General features: G+C 32.3%; 1 long non-coding RNA gene across 1 annotated transcript; it reads left to right on the plus strand.

Moving 5' to 3' along the window:
- On the plus strand, positions 5070–7048 carry LOC108662051. The gene is made up of 3 exons (XR_001927824.1): positions 5070–5170; positions 5663–5848; positions 6893–7048. It is a non-coding gene; the product is annotated as an uncharacterized LOC108662051 (long non-coding RNA).

Consider the following 7394-nt stretch of genomic DNA (forward strand, 5'->3'; position numbering starts at 1 on the left):
GCAATTTCTTTATGACACAACTTTAGGCAGCGGAGCAACTCAAGATAAAATGCTAGAAGATGCCTTTACCTATCCGTAGTGGACCGAACGAGTTGATGATTACACACTAGGCTGATCCTTGTCTGCAAAAGGAGAAATAAGAGGGGTGTGAGTCTCATAGACTCAGTGATCATCGGCTTTGTCAGTAGGGCGTAGATGGAAAACAAGCAAGAAGGTAGAGATTTTGAATATTAAAAATTGCAAGAGTAGATAAAAATATTTTAATTCAAACGGAGATTTGTGCCTTACATATATAAAGAAAATAATATCAAGAATTTCTTGTAAGTTGTAATCAATCAAGATGAATATCAAATCAAGGTAAGTTAAATTTTCAACAACGAAGTAAGTTAATAAGCATTTTCAATTCAAATCATTTCAAATATCATTTTAAATCTAATGTACGCAAAAAATCTCTGCCATTGAAATCATTGCACGTATTATTCCCGCCAAATCAATACAATTGAGCAAGCTCCCGCAAAATCAAATATTATTTAAAATTATGCACAAATCATAACTCCCCTCATACACGAGGATTTAAAATTCATTTCACAGTAGAAATAAAGGAGCTGCGAAAAATCGTCTAGTTCCATTTTCACCACGCAAAGAATTACGATTTTGAAAACTTAAAAAGATTTTAGTCTTGAGTAGGAAATCAAATAAAATTCGTGGTTTTGCTACCACGTAATAACATCCAGGAGCCTCGCTCCACTGGATCCCACATGCCATGGTAGTCTCAATGATGTTGGCCGACATCAGAGAATCAAGCGGTCGTAATCGCGTAATCATCTAGTGGCCTAGCCATGCATACATATATCACAAGCCGTGGCCCCCGCCACGCCTAACCGCCCTTCGACGACCCAAAGGTTCTCTAGTTAGAGCTCACTCGTGCATGAGGGTCATACTTAACTGATGTGACATTTGGCCTACTTTTGACACTCTCGGTTTGTCAAAAACGTTTTAGAAATTACATTACATCCTTGAAAATTCGTGTCAAAATTATTTCCAAAGCATCCAACATTGGGTATTATAAAATCTATCATTTTCTCAAAATAAAATTTATGCATGAATTTCAAAACAATAATTTACATGGTGAATAATCAATATAATCATGAATGCACACTGCACAAATATAAGGCATATAAGGCATAGATTTTGATGTAAAACAGTGTGAAAAGCTTGTTTCTCAATTTTCAAAACACATTACGTATATAATTTTACCTATACATATATCCAAAACAATTTCTAAAATTAACTTGCATCCACAATCTCCTCAAATTTTTAACACCTCGTGTTATCCATAATTTTGTATTTAAAGTAAAATATACGTACACACATACAAATATGAAAATTTTAAAATCGACACCCCCTACTCACCTCATAATAACGGGATATTACATCGCTATTAGTTCGAAGACGTATCTAGCTATTCCTTTTTGTCGATCGCTCGTTATTTCTTTCGACCCGCCAGTATAGTACACCACCTTTACTTATTTCTCTTGAATATTGAAACCCACTTAATATATATGTATTATTTTTTTATGCTGTCATTTTTTTCTTTCTCTGTCTATTCCTCTCCTTTTTCTCCTTACAGTCGACCTTCTTTCCAGCCGGCGTTTCTCTTCTACTTTTCTTTCTTTTTCTTTCTTCCTTCCCTCTCTCTTTTTCTTCTTCTTTTTTTTCTCCCTCTTCCTTGTCCTTCGGCACCGCTGCTCTCCCTCTCTCTTCCTTTTTCTTTTTTTTTCTCTCTCTTCTTTCTCCTCCGACATGTCGCTGCTCTCCCTCTCTCTTCCTTCTTCTCTTCTTTCTTTTTTTTTTCTTTCTTTTTCTTCTCCTCCGACATGTCATTGTTCTCCCTCTCTCTTCCTTTTTCTTCCTCATTCTCCCTCTTTCTTCTCTTCCAGCACGCTACCCTTCCTTTCTCTCTTTCTTTTTCTCTTTCTTTCTTCTCCTTTCCTCTTTTATTTCTTTTGGCCGGCCCTACCCCATCATTTCTTCTCTTTCTTTCTTCTTTGCTTTTTTAAGCCAGCCCCTACCTGATGGGTTTGGCTATGGATAGCATGCTCAAAATACACTGCAGAAAGAAAATTAAAACTTTATAACTAAACAACAAAGACATGCGTCCACCCATAGATCACCTTGGTGATATTTAACACATAAAAGCAAAAAATTAATTATTGTTTAGAAAGTCACCTTGCCAAGTAATTTCGTAATCACAATGGCACTTTCCGAAGCAATCCCACGAACATCACAAGTAGCAAAAATCCTAGCCAATCAAGTGCTTGGCCTCCAACGGTAGTACACATGATTGCACTTGAATCTTCAACAAAAGAGGAAGTTTTTCACTAAACTTTGTGCCAACAAAGAGGACAACAACTGTTTTTTTCTTCTTTTTCACAATCTTAACCGAACCTCTCTTTCACACAAAGGGAATGGTGGCAATGAAAGAAAATGTTTTTTTTTTTACAAAAACTACGTTTTCTTCAATTGTGAAAAACTCTCATATGAAAAATAGTTAAAAGGTGACTTATATAGTTAAGTTAAAATAACTTCAATTTTACAATTGAGCCCTCAATATTACAACACATTATAATATTGGGATCATTACTTAATTAAACTCTTTTAATTAAGTCCTTGAAAATTAAAATCAAAATTAATTTTCTTTATATTTTTCAATCAAGGCCTTATAATTATAATTATTTATAATTATGCCAAAAACTTAATTAAACTCTTTTAATTAAGTTTGTAAAAGTTAATTACCTAGCATGTGATTTAAGTCTAATTTAAATCGTCACTCTCCCAATTTAATTCAAATGTAATCATTGTGTACGACCCATTAAGTTCCCAACATGTTGACAATGGAATTGATTAATGACTTAATTGATTAATATAAATTTCAATCAAATAATTTATAATCAATTTCATAGACCAAGATTCGCATCTAGCAATGCATCATGGCTACCCAATTGTTAGGAGAGTTAAAGGGTTCTTTGACAACCTTTTAGTGTACAGTCTATCGGTGTAATCATTCCCTCATCATATACCCCGGAGATGATAAGAGTTTGGTACAGTGTCTATTCTTATTGACCTCCATATTTGTTCCTGCAATTATAGCATTAATTTTATAAAGAGTCATGAAACCTTTTCAAAATCTCCATATCGCCTTGGCCAAAGACTTCAATAAGCTAATGTTAACCAAGAATTGATAGGATATGTCCTCTAAAACACTTGAGGTGATGATTCCTATCTTGACCACTCATTTGCCTTCACATGCTTCATATTTTACCCAAAAGCATCATGTTTTGGCATCCGTAGGGATGAATACAAAGCATAGCACTCCACACATAAGACAACCTAGTGTCTTAAGTCTAAGAAGTATTTACACAACTGACACATGAGAAGTGTTGCATAGACACTAGAATGTATTACCAAATGCACTTCTCAAGGCGGGTTATGTTCAGTGAATTTGCTCTCCTAGGCAAGCACCTATATTCTAGTTCCAAGTATCTCTATACTTCAATCTATGAGATCGATTGCTTACTTCTAAAGTAATGAACATAGAATATACTAGTCTCTAAGCATCATTGATGTCTAGTCTCAATGATACATTGACCAAGAACATTTTGAGATTATGCTTTGATGTATAGGAATCTCATAACTGCAACTCATTACAATTTCCTTACAAGACATATTAATCTCATGGGCTTCATCCAATTAGACTTATAGCTCATTATAATTAATGTCTTATTGATGAAGGAAAACCTCTAATCATTTAACATGAATGATACTGTTGCATGATTGGAATCAAGCCTCAACCAATCCCAATTGGCTGCAGGGCTTATCCCAACACTACCACCATTCTCCACAAAAATTATTTTGCGGACTTCCTAATTGACCACATGGGTGGCTGCCCATGTGGGTCTATTTTTTTTCATTATATATATATATATATATTTATATTTATATATTTTTTCTATTATTTTTATTATTTATTTTATTCCCTTCCATTATTAAAATTTACATATAAATCCTCAACTTCATTTTATTTACTACACAAACCCCAACTTTCGTATTTTAAAATTTAGTCATTCTGACACGTTTAAAAGTTTCAATTTCCTTTTATCTTTACTCCATTGGTTTGGGCCATTGAGATAAATTCTCCCTCCAAAAATAGACCAACTATATGAAAAATTTCTTTAAAATTTTCAACCCGAAGAAAATCAAGCAAATTTACATGTTTCTATTCATTTCTTCTCATAATTAATTATATCATGAATTACGTTGTGGGATTATTCCTATGACACTGATCCCTATTTAGGAGCCCCGATGGTAATCAAAACATTCAAAACAAAATGGTGAGACAAATTTGATGACACAAAGTATGACAATCAATATCTTCTAACATGGTTTGAGAAGAATCCAAAATTGTGCAAAAATCTTCAAACTTCACAAGAAAATGCAAGATTTCTGCAAGCAAAATCCCAAGCCAGTGCCATGCTTGCCCAAGCAAAAATGAAGACTGAGTATAAGAGGATAATAGCAGAAATGTTAAGTTCTCTAAACACAAATGAATAACAAGAAAAAGAAGAATCTACCTCATCTAGAGCCATTGCAAATCTCTCCCAAGATGAGGACCATATTCCTCCAAGAATAAGAAAATAAAAGTAGACTCTCTGCCTGCAACATCTGGAAAAGTAGATTTCTTGCCACCAAAAGAAAGCAGAAAATACCATAAAGCAAACAGTGATAATCATCACCGAAAGCAGATTCCCTGCCAAAGCAAACAAGGTCATAAAGCAAACAGTGACAAACATCACAAAGTGCACAGTGAAAAAAGGAACATAGTAAAAAGTAGATTTTCTGCAGCCTCTAAAAAAGCATCACGAGGTGCACAGTGAAAGACACAATAAAAAAATAGATTCTCTGCAGATGAAATTGAAATTCAAATGTAATTAAAATGTAAATGTAAGACAAGATCTTTTATATAATGCCTCAAGTAAAAAGAAAGTCTCAAAGTTCTTAAAACAAGGGGTTCCAAGAACTAAAACTTCTCCCTTGATTCTCTTGTATTTCTCAAATATCTATTTCAATATATTTTCATCAAAATATTTTCATCATCCAGTGCTCATTCCTGGTGAGTTTTGGTATCAGAGCTAGGTTTTTCTTTTACTGAATCTTTTAATTTTTGAAGGTATTCTTTCTTTACGGTTGGATCTTGTATTTTATCAATAATTTCAATCATGAATTCTTGGTTTTTTGTCAATACATGAATTAGATTTTCTCTTTCAGTTGAAGATTGAGATGTGGTATGTATTTCATTTATTTGTAATTTTCTGAAGATTCACTATCAGTCGTTTCATCAGTATTAGATGTCAATGTTTCTAAAAGTATTTCATTGATTTTTTGTTTAGTTTGTTGTCCTAGTTGGAGTTCGTTAATTTTCTTTCTTATTTTGTAATATTTCGAAATATGACCAATTTTCCACATATAAAGTATTTTACTGTTTTGTCTATGTTACTAGATTTGTTTTGTTTCTGTCTTTGTTTCCTATATTTTTTGTATTTTGGCTTCTGATAATATTCTTGAAGGTTTTTCTTATGTTTTCTTTGTTTTGTTGTTTTTGCAGAGCAACAAGGATTTGAGGAAAAAAATTCATTTCTGATATCGAATTGTTGACAGAACGATCCTAATTCTTTTGCACATAGTTTTCTTTCTTTCTTTAATTGTTTTTGAAGTTTTAAATCTTGACAGATTTTTAGTCCTTCCTTTTGGATAAAACTTATGAGTTCTCCGTATGCAAGATTTTCATAAGGTATTATTCCTTTATGGGTTTCTCTTATCTGATTCCTAACCTTTTCTCCTAATAATGTAAGAAGTCCAACTAAGAATTTTTCTTTCCAAAAAGGTTGATTATTGTCTGATCTTTGCATTACTCTTGTCATAAACATGTCTTTATACCATTTGACGTCAGTTAATTTTGTGCATTTTAAATTTGATAGTAATTCTGAATTTTTATCTCTTAAGTGAGAAGGACCTCCTACGAAGTGTTTAGATATTAAGAAGATGAGAGTTACAATAGCATCTTGTATCTCTCTTCCTTGATTGTCTAAAATAATATTTCCTTCATTATCTTTTTTGGTAGCTTTTAATATTTCTTGCTGTTGGTTTGTTGTAAGATAATTATCCCACCATCCTTTTAGTTGTCCTGTAAATCCAACAACTAAAAGGTGTGCTATAGCATGATCTGTGATTTGACCAGTTTGGTTTTAGGTTTTGCAAACATTCGAAACCATTGTCATTTGTTTGAGTGTGTTGAGAATATTATATTCAAACATTCCATCTATGTTCCATTCATAAATGGTATTAGCATTATATTTATTTTGGAATGTTGGTTTTTCTTCAATATTTAAATCTGGGGCTATTATTTTGGGATAATAAGATTTTTGTGGTTCGTTCCAAATCATTTTATTAATTTGTTGATTATCTAATTCTTCTGAATAAATTTGTGTTTCTATTGTACGAATTGTGCGAGATTGTTGTGTTGGAGTTTCTGGGATTATTAGTCCTGAGTTTTGACTTTCTAGAGCATCAATTCTATCTAGTATTTCTTTTAAAAATTGATTTTGTTGTTCTTGGTGATATTTCTTTGGAACCTCAAATAGTGTGAATACTGGTTTTGAAGTTTCTGGTTTGTATTCTTCTGTTGATAAATTTTGAGAACGTTTAGGTTGGTTTTCAACTAAGATTTCTATTTTGTCTAATTGTTGTGATATAATGTGTAGATTTAAGTTTGTATAATTATTTTGTTCGACTATCATTTTTATGCCTTTTGAGGAAACATTTTCTCTTGTTTCAGGAGCTCTAATTCTTAATGGAGTGCTCTAATTCCTATGTTTTTATGTACATATCAGACTTCTGTTAAAAGGAGATGTTGTGATTCTATTTCTCCTTTGTTAGTTTGCCAATTATTACCAGTTTTTGTTGTATTTATTGACTGAGTATCATAATGATTGTCAAACCATTCAAAGAATTCTATTAAGATTTTGTACTTATTCATGAAATTGTAATATTCTTCTAGTATTTCATCTTTTTGTTGATCTTAATTTTTGAAATAATTTTCTCTTTTTTGTTTATTTTTCTTTGAATAAAAATGTTTTCTGCACCATTCCTTGTCAATTTTAAATTCCTTTTCTAGTACAAATATTTCTGAATTTTGTTCATTATTTGCGTTCAGATTTGGATTATTTGTCGTTGAAGAGTATGTTGGTGACATGTTAGGAGAGTTTGTTGAACTATTTTCTTGTGTGCTGTAAATGGGTTGAGGTATGTTTAAGGAGTTGTCTACTCCATGTAAATGG

This window comes from Theobroma cacao, chromosome 1 (genome assembly GCF_000208745.1).
Source record: "Theobroma cacao cultivar B97-61/B2 chromosome 1, Criollo_cocoa_genome_V2, whole genome shotgun sequence".
NCBI lineage: Eukaryota > Viridiplantae > Streptophyta > Magnoliopsida > Malvales > Malvaceae > Theobroma > Theobroma cacao.